The sequence below is a fragment of the Salvelinus alpinus genome, chromosome 29 (assembly GCF_045679555.1).
Source record: "Salvelinus alpinus chromosome 29, SLU_Salpinus.1, whole genome shotgun sequence".
NCBI classification, from domain to species: domain Eukaryota; kingdom Metazoa; phylum Chordata; class Actinopteri; order Salmoniformes; family Salmonidae; genus Salvelinus; species Salvelinus alpinus.
This window is the reverse complement of record NC_092114.1, coordinates 15,588,139-15,601,204: the sequence shown is the minus strand read 5'-3', so window position 1 is coordinate 15,601,204 and position 13,066 is coordinate 15,588,139. Positions and strand designations below refer to the sequence as shown.

The window sequence follows — 13,066 nt, the reverse complement described above, 5'->3', positions numbered from 1 at the left end:
CTATATACAGGGGGTACCGGTACCGAGTCAATGTGGAGGCTATATACAGGGGGTACCAGTACCGAGTCAATGTGGAGGCTATATACAGGGGTACCGGTACCGAGTCAATGTGGAGGCTATATACAGGGGTACCGGTACCGAGTCAATGTGGAGGCTATATATAGGGGTACCAGTACCGAGTCAATGTGGAGGCTATATACAGGGGTACCGGTATAGAGTCAATGTGGAGGCTATATACAGGGGTACTGGTACAGAGTCAATGTGGAGGCTATATACAGGGGTACCGGTACAGAGTCAATGTGGAGGCTATATACAGGGGTACCGGTACAGAGTCAATGTGCCGGGGTAAAAGTTAGTCGAGGTAATTTGTACATGTAGGTAGAGGTAAAATGCATAGATAAGAAACAGATTGTAGCAGCAGTGTAAAAACAAAGGAGAGGTGTCAATGCAAATAGTCCGGGTGGCTATTTGATTCATTGTTCAGCAGTCTTATGGACTGGGGGCAGAAGCTGTTAATGAGCATTTTGGACCGAGACTTGCCGCTCCGGTACCACTTGCCGTGTATTAAAGTAGTCAAAAGTTTAGTTTTTGGTCCCATATTCCTAACGTGCAATGACTACATTAAGCGTACAAACTTGTACAAACTTGATGGATGCATTTGCTGTTTGTTTTGGTAGTGTTTCAGATTATTTTGTGCCCAATAGAAATTAAATGGTAAATAATTTATTGTGTCATTTTGGAGTCACTTTTATTGTAAATAAGAATAAAATATGTTTCTAAACACTTCTACATTCATGTGGATGCTACTATAATTATGGATCCTGAATGAATCGTGAATAATGATGAGTGAGAAAGTTACAGATATCATACCCCCAAGGCATGCTAACCTCTCACCATAACAATATCAGGGGAAGTTAGCATTTTATATCATACCCCCAAGGCATGCTTAACCTCTCACCATAACAATATCAGGGGAAGTTAGCATTTTATATCATACCCCCAAGGCATGCTAACCTCTCACCATAACAATATCAGGGGAAGTTAGCATTTTATATCATACACCCAAGGCATGCTAACCTCTCACCATAACAATATCAGGGGAAGTTAGCATTTTATATCATACCCCCAAGGCATGCTAACCTCTCACCATAACAATATCAGGGGAAGTTAGCATTTTATATCATACACCCAAGGCATGCTAACCTCTCACCATAACAATATCAGGGGAAGTTAGCATTTTATATCATACCCCCAAGGCATGCTAACCTCTCACCATAACAATATCAGGGGAAGTTAGCATTTTATATCATACCCCCAAGGCATGCTAACCTCTCACCATAACAATATCAGGGGAAGTTAGCATTTTATATCATACCCCCAAGGCATGCTAACCTCTCACCATAACAATATCAGGGGAAGTTAGCATTTTTGGGGGGGGGGTATGATATTTATTCCTCTGGAACTTTCTCATCATCACTATTCGCGATTCATTCGGGATTCTCCGTAATCATGGTAGCATCCATGGATTGGACCCTTTTTTCTCTCAATTTTCACCTAAAATGACGTACCCAAATCTAACTCAGGACCTGAAGCAAGGATATGCATATTCTTGATACCATTTGAAAGGAAACACTTTGACGTTTGTAGAAATGTGAAATTAATGTAGGAGAATATAACACATTAGATCTGGTAAAAGATAATACAAAGAAACAAAATAGGTTTTTTTTGTATTTACTTTGTACCATCATCTTTGAAATGCAAGAGAAAGGCCTTAATGTATTATTCCAGCCCAGGTGCAATTTTGATTTTGGCCACTAGATGGCAGCAGTGTATGTGCAAAGTTTTAGACTGATCCAATGGCCCATTGCATATCTGTTCAAAATGTTGTATCAAGACTGCCCAAATGTGCCTAATTGGTTTATTAATAGATTTTCAAGTTCATAATTGTGCACTCTCCTAAAACAATAATATGGTATTCTTTCACTGTAATAGCTTCTGTAAATTGGTCAGTGCAGTTAGATTAACAAGAATTTAAGCTTTCTGCCAATATCAGATCTGTCTATGTCCTGGGAAATGTTCTTGTTACTTACAATCACATTAGCCTACATTAGCTCAACCGTCCCGCGGAGGGGGGGGGGGGGACCGATCCCGTAGAAGTTAGTGTAGGAGTGTTTAGAAACATATTACATTCTTATTTACAATAAAAGTGACTCCAAAATGACACAATACATTATTTACCATTAATTTCTATTGGGCACAAAATAATCTGAAAAATACCCTTAATTAATTTCAAATCCAAACTGCTGTAGTACAGAGCCAAAACAACAAAAAATGTGTCACTGTCCCAATACTTTTGGAGCTGTCTGTATGTCAGCCCTGGGCAATTATATTTCCATGGAGGGCCACATAAGAATATATTTTTGCCATCACGGGCCAGAATCATATTACAGGATTATACATCATATGTCTACTGTAAATCACATCCAGATATACAACTTTTTTAACATGCACAGAAATAAACCACATCCATGTTCTGCTTTTGGTAGGTATATTCTTTATTAACAGGTAGCCTAGTGGTTAGAGTGTAGGGACGGCAGGTAGCCTAGTGGTTAGAGTGTAGGGACGGCAGGTAGCCTAGTGGTTAGAGCGTTGGACAAAAAAAATCTGTCGTTCTGCCCCTGAACAAGGCAGTTAACCCACTGTTCCTAGGCCGTCATTGTAAATAACTATTTGTTCTTAACTGACTTGCCGAGTTAAATAAAGATAAAAAATATATAAAAAATAAATCTTGTGTTGTCTTAAGGGTAAAAAATGACCCTCCACTATGTTTAACAGCAGAGAAAACCCCCTAAATCATATTTTTTCAAATTGAAATTTTATGACTTTTCCTAGAGTGACCCCCCAACATTAGAACAAGTGAAACATCGCCTTTGTTCATATTTCCATGAAAGCAGTACACCACCTGGGTACAAAGATTGTCTTAGGGTCATTTTTTACCCGGCAGTTATAAAATAATTTACACACCACAAAAACCACAAAGACAGACACACACACACAATGAGAAATTGAGAATATGTCTGCTACTGATTGAACTCAAACAAAACTAAAACGCCTCAACATTCTACATGTTCATCACACCAGCCATCGAAAAAATCATCCTGGAGATGACAAATTTGGGGGGGTTTCCGTAAATATGGAGACAACTGGAAGAGGATGGATGAGATTGACCTGCGTGCCTACATAGGACTGCTAATCTTAGCGGGTGTGTATAGGTCCCGAGGCTACATGTAGTCTCTGGGATGCAGAGAGTGGAAGAGCTGTTTTCCATGCCACGATGCCACTGAAAGTCTTTCACACTTTCTCAAGAACGCTACGATTTGATAACAGTGAGTCAAGACCTGCAAGACGTGTGAGAGACAAACTGGCGGCCATAAGAGAGGTCTGGGAGAAGTGGGTGAAGCGTCTGCCGTACCTCTACAACTCTGGGCCTGAAGTAACAGTGGATGAGCAACTGGTTCCACTCAGAGGAAAATTTGTATTTTCATATCTGTAACGTAAGTGATTGTTCTGTACATTTTATTAAATATTGCTGTAATATCATTGATTTATGTGATTGTTTTCTGTGACACTGATACTAATTACTGATAGTAATCTCTTTTGTCAAAAGGTCACTGTTCTTTCCGGCAGCATATACCCAGCAAGCCAGCAAAGTACGGCATCAAGATATGGGTGGCCTGTGACGCACAATCCAGCTACGCTTGGAAGATGCAAGTCTACACAGGGAAGCCGACCAGTGGAGGCCCGGACAAGAACCAGGGGATGAGTGTTTTGCTTGAGGTGACAGATGGACTGAGGAGGCACAATGTCACGTGTGACAATTTCTTCACCTCTTATGAACTCTGCCAGCAGCTCCTGAAGAGGAAGACCACCATGGTTGGCACAGTTAGAAAGAACAAGCCTGCAGTCCTCGCAACAAAGGGGAGAGAGACCTTCTCATCAAAGTTTGCCTTCACCCCCACCACCACTCTAGTTTCTTACCTCCCAAAGAGTTACAAGAATGTGGTCCTCCTGAGCACACTGCACAAAATGGCTGAGATCAGTGATCGTGAGGACAGGAAGCCAGCCATCATCCTGGACTACAACCACAGCAAAGGAGGCATGGACAACCTGGACAAGGTGATTAGAATTTACAACTGCAGGAGGATGACTGCCCGCTGGCCCCTGGTCATCTTCCATAACATCATTGATGTGTCCTCATACAATGCCTTCGTGATGTGGAACAAGATCAACCCTACCTGGATGCCTGATAAGCAGAACAAGAGGAGGGTGTTCCTGGAGCAGCTGGGAAAGGCACTTGTAACCCCACACATTCAAAGAAGAAAGCGCATCCCCCACACAGCAGCCTCTGCAGCGCTTGTGAAAGCTGGTCAAGGGGCTGAATCTTGTCCTGGTCCAACTGAGGCTGCAGCTGGGGCAGGCAAGAGGAGGAGATGCCAATTCTGCCCCCCAAAGAAGGACTGTAAAACAAATACTATGTTCTGCACATTTGAGAAATACATCTGCAAAGTGTATGCACACACACTTGCATACTGTTCTACATGTGCTAATTAGAGTTGATTGATTTATGTTCTTCACATTTTTGTTAATCTATTTTCTTATTTTATTCGTATTTATTGTTGTTGTTTATACACTTTGTGGGTGGGGGCAATGGTTAAACAAATGGGAGAAGACTAGTATTTTGTAGTTGAATTCCTGTATAGTATATAAGAATATATCACTATGTTGCCAACCAAGTTCAAAACTGTTATTGTTTCCCTTCAATAAAATGCATTCAAAACTACTTTCTGCACATTTCTGCTACTTTCTTAGGCTCTACAAATGCTATCTCTTGCTAAAAAAATATGTTTACACCTATGCATTACCTTTAGCAATAATAACAATAATAATAATACACCTCTACTTTAGTAAAGAAAACAATTATGCCAGGTGTGTTGTAATAAAAATGAGTGGTGTCCACTGATTAAATGCAGTCTTTCTACATTGTAAAGAGGGAAAACCCAAATATTCACAAAGTTTGAATGACAGGTTGTTTCTTCATGCAAAATAGAGTTGGGGTTTAAAATTCAATTAAGCTGCTTTATTTTAGGGGTTTAGTGAAGGTGGATCATTTTCTACCCTTAGGACAAGGGGAGTTTACAGAATGGTAAGACTACACAAGGGTTAAACATGCAATGAACAACACGAAGGGAAAAGTACACTGTGCATTCAGCACCACGGACAGAACTCTTGTTAACGGCTTATGCACAAAAACACAAGAAAGCGAGAGAGCTCAACATTACATTTAAACTAGTCAATCAGTGTGAGGAGTGAAGTCTCTGATCTGCATTGACTAGAGCAGTGAAGTCAGGTATAGTTTCTGATGTCGCTATACACAGTATTACTGAGAGGTGAGAGTCAGTAAGAGATGATCTGTGTCTTGACTTGTTATATTTCATATATTTAATCACTGAAAATGTCTGTTCACATATATAGGTTGACCCAAACAGTACAAACATCTTCTGAGCATGACTCGTAATCTTTGGAAAGTTTTGTTCATCGAGAGATGCACAGAACCTCGACAATGGCATTGTTTTGAATAGTTCTCCAATCACAGCATCAGACTGGAGATCGATAAGCTCAAGTTGCAGGTCAGTGGGAGCGTTATCCACATTGAAGGTGAAAGGAGAGGAAACCAACAGCATGTCATTTTCCATCACTTTGAAATCCTCAAAACGACGAGAAAAAACACCGTTCAAAGCACGCAGCAGTGATGTATACTTCTCCCGCTGGTCATCTGATAGGGAACAGACTAGTAGTGTCGGAAGGTGGGTGTATACTTCTCCAGCTGGTCATCTGATAAGGAACAGACTAGTAGTGTTGGGAGGTGGGTGTATACTTCTCCCGCTGGTCATCTGATAAGGAACAGACTAGTAGTGTTGGGAGGTGGGTGTATACTTCTCCCGCTGTCCATCTGACAGGGAACAGACTAGCAGTGTCGGAAGGTGGGTGAGATTGTTGGTTTCTACTTGGTGGGTCAGGAGGAGTAATTTTCCCTTGAAGGCTTTGACAAGGCTGTACATCTGATTGTAGTTTCCCTTGTAGTTTGGAATTCAGTTCATTCACGAGGGCCATGATGTCCACGGTGAAGGCAAAATCAGCCAACCATTCAACCATCTTGTTGAGGAAAATCCACATATTTTCCTTTCATTTGCAAAAACTCAGCAATCTCCGACTTCAGGTCCCACATATCACGTTTGTGTGGTGGGGGAGATCTGCACCTTCCCCAAACTCAGCCATCTCACGTTTGTGTGGTTGGGGAGATCTGCATAACCCGACTCTGTCTCTTCCAACAGTGAGACAAACTGCCTGTGCTTTAAAGATTTTGCTCTTATGAAGTTTACCACTTTAGTGACTGTATCCACAACATGGCTCATTTTCAGATCACATTTACAGAGCACCTCCTGATGAATAATGCAATGCAGGAAAATAATTTTCCGATCTGGGTTCAGCTCAGCTACTTGATCTTGTATCCTTTTCAAAAGGCCAATGTTATTTCCTGTCAAGTTTGGGCACCCATCAGTGGTCACACTGGATAACTTCTCAAAACTCAGTCCCAGCTTTTCCACACACTTATTAACCTCCTCCAATAAATCCTTTCCCTGTGGTTGTGCTCTTCGTTGACTGCACTGAAACAAGCTCCTCTGTAATTTCAAAGTCTGGGGTTATGCCTCGTAAGAATATCAACAACTGCACCGTGTCACGTGCATCACTGCTCTCATCCAGGGCCAAGGAGAAATAGGTGAAATCCTTTACCTTGTCTTTCAACTGTTGTTCCATATTCTCGTTATATATTCTCGGCAATGTCCTCAACCCCCGTGTCACTCTTTGTCTTGACAGGGAAACATTTTAAAACAGCTCTTTCTTGTCGGGGCAAAGTATTGCTGCAGAGTCAATTAAACATTCTTTAATGAATTCACCCTCAGCGACTGGCTGAGGTGGGACAGTACATATCTAGCTCTCGCAATTCCGCCGTTTGTGAAAAGTCCTTGCAACTGAGAAATAAACTTTTGATGCTCAGAAGACATATTCTTATATTTCTCTGCATGCTTCGTCTGGAGGTGTCGGAACAAGTTGTAGTCTTTCAAGACAAGCGATGCTCTCTTTGCACACTAAGCACACAGCTTTCCCTGATACCTCAATAAAGAAATATTTCAATGTCCTCTCTTGCTGGAACATCCTACATTAATTGTCTACTTTCCTTTTCTTAGAAAGCTTTGAAAATTTCTAGCTAGCTACTATTTGTAACAGTGACGTGTGTGTCAGTCTGCCAGTCACCGTCTGTCCTCGTGCAGTTGTTATTAATACATGCTATCAAAATAAATGTCCCTCAAGAGGTGGGAGTTAAACCATTACAGAAAGACAAGTATTCATTGGGCTTTTAATTTGAATAACAAATACGTTTTTCAAAACTTTACTATCGCAAATTCTTTATGTGATCTGAGCAATGTTCCGCGGGTCGTATTGAATCAGGTCGTGGGCAGCATACGGCCCTTTGCCCAGCCCTGCTGTATGTTATGGTGGCAAAATTGAAACCTCTGTTATGCACATGCGCTGTATGAGCCTTAAACCCGTACATTTCTACTGTATGTTTCTGTCATGAAGAAGCTAGTATTTTTCCTCTCTTGTCGTTATGTAACTTGGTCACGCGGCCAAAGACAAAGATTCTCTTTGAGTCCATCCTGTTCTTTTTGTACAGATGAAGAGTGTACTTCCGTATAACTGTATAACTGTTTAAATGATTCCCTTAAGAATGTTTTGCACCATGTGGAGGTAAAATACTCAGTGGCACAACAGAAGCCATTTACAAAGATAATGTACTAGTGTAAGAAAGCCCCTCTCCTACAATGTTTCATATTTTGCTTGGTTGACGTTTTGCTTAGATTATGACATAATTGTCTTATATTATGAATTATTGCTTACTTGTAATTTTGTATTGGGTTGATATGAGTCTTAAAAGGGAGGAATATGGTGGCAATATTACAAATTCTGTTATACACGCTGTATGAGCCTTCAACCTCTACATTTCCACTGTCTGTTTCTGTCATGAAGAAGGTAGTATTTTTCCTCTCGTCTTTACGTAACTTGGTCAAGCGGCCAAAGACAAAGAGCCTCTGAGAGTGACCACAGTTTTTGGGTCCATCCTGTTCTTTTCGTATATTTCAAGGGCACAGCTGTGTGTAGATATGACGAGAATAGAGGCTAGCGTGAGCAGCAGCAACAATTCTATCAGCAGAAAGGAGTAACAAAACTGAAAGCCCACTTGTTTGTATGCTATGTTCCCACCATGATCTCACACACCTGCTAAACTGCTACGTAGACAGAGGTTTGTATTTTCCTATAAAGGCTGAGACCCAACTCTTGTTTGTTGGGCTCTTACCTCTACACTGTTGTTGAGTGGATTGTTGACCAGCTCCAGATTTGCAAATCTTATAATACAAAGTTGCTGTTTGAAGAATCTACAGTCTCTTCCTTTCTGGTTAGAATTTCCACAACAATGTCCCAAATGGCACCCAATTCCCTACGTAGTGTACCACTTTTGACCAGGGCTAAGCTTGTTAAGTGGTTTGAAGCCATGCCTGTACTGAGACTAAGCTGGCCTCTTAGCCCTGACATGGGGTACACAGAGACTGAGCCAGACTCTTAGCCCTGACATGGGGCACCCAGAGACTGAGCCAGGCTCTTAACCCTGACATGGGGCACCCAGCGACTGAGCCAGGCTCTTAGCCCTGACATGGGGCACACAGAGACTGAGCCAGGCTCTTAACCCTGACATGGGGCACCCAGCGACTGAGCCAGGCTCTTAGCCCTGACATGGGGCACCCAGAGACTGAGCCAGGCTCTTAACCCTGACATGGGGCACACAGAGACTGAGCCAGGCTCTTAGCCCTGACATGGGGCACACAGAGACTGAGCCAGGCTCTTAACCCTGACATGGGGCACCCAGAGACTGAGCCAGGCTCTTAGCCCTGACATGGGGCACACAGAGACTGAGCCAGGCTCTTAGCCCTGACATGGGGCACCCAGAGACTGAGCCAGGCTCTTAGCCCTGACATGGGGCACACAGAGACTGAGCCAGACTCTTAGCCCTGACATGGGGCACACAGAGACTGAGCCAGGCTCTTAACCCTGACATGGGGCACCCAGAGACTGAGCCAGGCTCTTAGCCCTGACATGGGGCACACAGAGACTGAGCCAGGCTCTTAGCCCTGACATGGGGCACCCAGAGACTGAGCCAGGCTCTTAACCCTGACATGGGGCACACAGAGACTGAGCCAGGCTCTTAGCCCTGACATGGGGCACCCAGAGACTGAGCCAGGCTCTTAATCCTGACATGGGGCACTCAGAGACTGAGCCAGGCTCTTAACCCTGACATGGGGCACACAGAGACTGAGCCAGGCTCTTAACCCTGACATGGGGCACCCAGCGACTGAGCCAGGCTCTTAGCCCTGACATGGGGCACCCAGAGACTGAGCCAGGCTCTTAGCCCTGACATGGGGCACCCAGCGACTGAGCCAGACTCTTAACCCTGACATGGGGCACTCAGCGACTGAGCCAGGCTCTTAGCCCTGACATGGGGCACACAGAGACTGAGCCAGGCTCTTAACCCTGACATGGGGCACACAGAGACTGAGCCAGGCTCTTAGCCCTGACATGGGGCACTCAGAGACTGAGCCAGACTCTTAACCCTGACATGGGGCACCCAGAGACTGAGCCAGGCTCTTAGCCCTGACATGGGGCACCCAGAGACTGAGCCAGGCTCTTAACCCTGACATGGGGCACACAGAGACTGAGCCAGGCTCTTAGCCCTGACATGGGGCACACAGAGACTGAGCCAGGCTCTTAACCCTGACATGGGGCACACAGAGACTGAGCCAGACTCTTAGCCCTGACATGGGGCACCCAGAGACTGAGCCAGGCTCTTAACCCTGACATGGGGCACCCAGAGACTGAGCCAGACTCTTAGCCCTGACATGGGGCACCCAGAGACTGAGCCAGGCTCTTAACCCTGACATGGGGCACTCAGCGACTGAGCCAGACTCTTAGCCCTGACATGGGGCACTCAGAGGCCCTAGCCGGTCTGTTAGCCCTGACATGGGGCACCCAGAGACTGAGCCAGACTCTTAGCCCTGACATGGGGCACTCAGAGGCCCTAGCCGGTCTGTTAGCCCTGACATGGGGCACCCAGAGGCCCTAGCCGGTCTGTTAGCCCTGACATGGGGCACCCAGAGGCCCTAGCCGGTCTGTTAGCCCTGACATGGGGCCCCCAGAGGCCCTAGCTGGTCTGTTAGCCCTGACATGGGGCCCCCAGAGGCCCTAGCCGGTCTGTTAGCCCTGACATGGGGCACCCAGAGGCCCTAGCCGGTCTGTTAGCCCTGACATGGGGCCCCCAGAGGCCCTAGCCGGTCTGTTAGCCCTGACATGGGGCCCCCAGAGGCCCTAGCCGGTCTGTTAGCCCTGATATGGGGCCCTCAGAGGCCCTAGCCGGTCTGTTAGCCCTGACATGGGGCCCCCAGAGGCCCTAGCCGGTCTGTTAGCCCTGACATGGGGCCCCCAGAGGCCCTAGCCGGTCTGTTAGCCCTGACATGGGGCCCCCAGAGGCCCTAGCCGGTCTGTTAGCCCTGACATGGGGCCCCCAGAGGCCCTAGCCGGTCTGTTAGCCCTGACATGGGGCCCCCAGAGGCCCTAGCCGGTCTGTTAGCCCTGACATGGGGCCCCCAGAGGCCCTAGCCGGTCTGTTAGCCCTGACATGGGGCCCCCAGAGGACCTAGCCGGTCTGTAGGGGCCACTTCTCTGCTCCACCATCACCCACCGTGACCGACATCTGCAAACCATTGCACCCCTTAATTATCCTCGGGTGAACCCCATGGAAAATGCCACACAAGCCATTGGAATGTAAACTCAACCCATTGAGAACTCCCATTGATGTTCTCTTTTGTTTTGTATTTTTAAACCAAATACTTTTAGACTTTTAGTACTATTTTACTGGATGACTTTTAATTGTGTCATTTTTTAAGGTATCTTTAGCTTTACTCAAGTATGACAATTGGGTACTTTTTCCACCACTGTGTAGAATCTATACCAAGGTGCATTGAAGCTAGTCTGGTTCGTGATTGGCCCAATGCCCTATTAAGACACTTTATGTTGGCGTTTCCTTTATTTTGGCAGTTACCTGTACCTCTTTTCAGTTTGCATGTCTCTTTGTTATTAAACATGTTTTTTTTTGGCAACGTGATTTTTCAAGTGTCGTGTTTTGGTGATTGTGTGTGTGGTTGCGGAAAGGGGAATACCTAGTCAGTTGTACAACTGAATGCATTCAACTGAAATGTGTCTTCTGCATTTAACCCAACCCCTCTGAATCAGAGAGGTGGGGGGGGGGGGGGGCTGCCATAATCGACATCCACATCTTCGGCGTCCGGGGAACGGTGGGTTAACTGCCTTGCTCAGGGGCAGAACGACATATTTTTATCTTGTCAGCTCGGGGATTCGATCCAGCAACCTTTCGGTTACTGCCCCAACGCTCTAACCACTAGGCTACCTTCCGCCACGGTTGCCCTTGTGATGCTTGTACCGGCTGGCAATGGCTTGTCATGCAAAAGACACATAAGAAGCATTTTCCACTCTGACTTGTGGCTGATTGTTCATGGTACATTGACTACGAAAGAATAAGGCAAACACAACATTAGACCAAGGCTGCAGTACTGGGTTGTGTCCCAAACGGCACCCTATTCCCTATCCCCTTGTCAAATAGCACCCTATTCCCTACGGCCTTGTCTGAAGTAGTGCACTATTAAAGGGGAATAGGGTGCCATTTGGAAGCATGCCTGGTTATGTTGGCTACGTGCCTTCCCATCGCAAAAAAAGCTACTGATTTCCAAATCACTGCCAGAATCTTCCCAGCATCCAAAACAAGCAATTCTAGAGGAATGTGCACGGCACAACAATTCCAAATGCTGAAACAATTATGGTGAGTCAACAGGGATGTTGAAGCCGTCATCAGAGCCTGCCTGTATACCCAGGCCTGTGATAAAACCTGCTCATGCATTCAGACAGACAGGGAGGAGAGTGTACAGTACAGTGGTGGGCCTCTGTTACACATGCCAGGCACACCAAACACAACATGTGCACAGAGACTGGTTAAAGACTGGAGTACAGAAGGTGAACAACTCCTAGTAAGGGCTTCCCACGATCATGGTGTAGGTCTGATGTGTGTTAGAGCAGTAGCCCAACCAGGTAGAGGCCTGATTAGAGCAGTAGCCCAACCAGGTAGAGGCCTGTGTAAGAGCAGAAACCCAACCAGGTAGGGGCCTGTGTAAGAGCAGAAGCCCAACCAGGTAGAGGCCTGATTAGAGCAGTAGCCCAACCAGGTAGAGGCCTGATTAGAGCAGTAGCCCAACCAGGTAGAGGCCTGTGTAAGAGCAGAAACCCAACCAGGTAGGGGCCTGTGTAAGAGCAGAAACCCAACCAGGTAGGGGCCTGTGTAAGAGCAGAAGCCCAACCAGGTAGGGGCCTGTGTAAGAGCAGAAACCCAACCAGGTAGAGGCCTGTGTAAGAGCAGAAACCCAACCAGGTAGAGGCCTGTGTTAGAGCAGAAACCCAACCAGGTAGAGGCCTGTGTAAGAGCAGAAACCCAACCAGGTAGAGGCCTGTGTAAGAGCAGTAGCCCAACCAGGTAGAGGCCTGTGTAAGAGCAGAAACCCAACCAGGTAGAGGCCTGTGTAAGAGCAGTAGCCCAACCAGGTAGGGGCCTGATTAGAGCAGTAGCCCAACCAGGTAGAGGCCTGTGTAAGAGCAGAAACCCAACCAGGTAGAGGCCTGTGTAAGAGCAGAAACCCAACCAGGTAGAGGCCTGTGTAAGAGCAGAAACCCAACCAGGTAGAGGCCTGATTAGAGCAGTAGCCCAACCAGGTAGAGGCCTGTGTAAGAGCAGAAACCCAACCAGGTAGAGGCCTGTGTTAGAGCAGAAACC

The 13,066-nt window shown here is 45.9% G+C and overlaps 1 pseudogene; it reads left to right on the top strand.

Annotated features, from left to right (window-relative positions):
- The first annotated feature begins 842 nt into the window (after positions 1–842).
- Positions 843–10,294, top strand: LOC139558515 (piggyBac transposable element-derived protein 4-like; annotated as a pseudogene).
- The last annotated feature ends 2,772 nt before the right edge of the window (positions 10,295–13,066 follow it).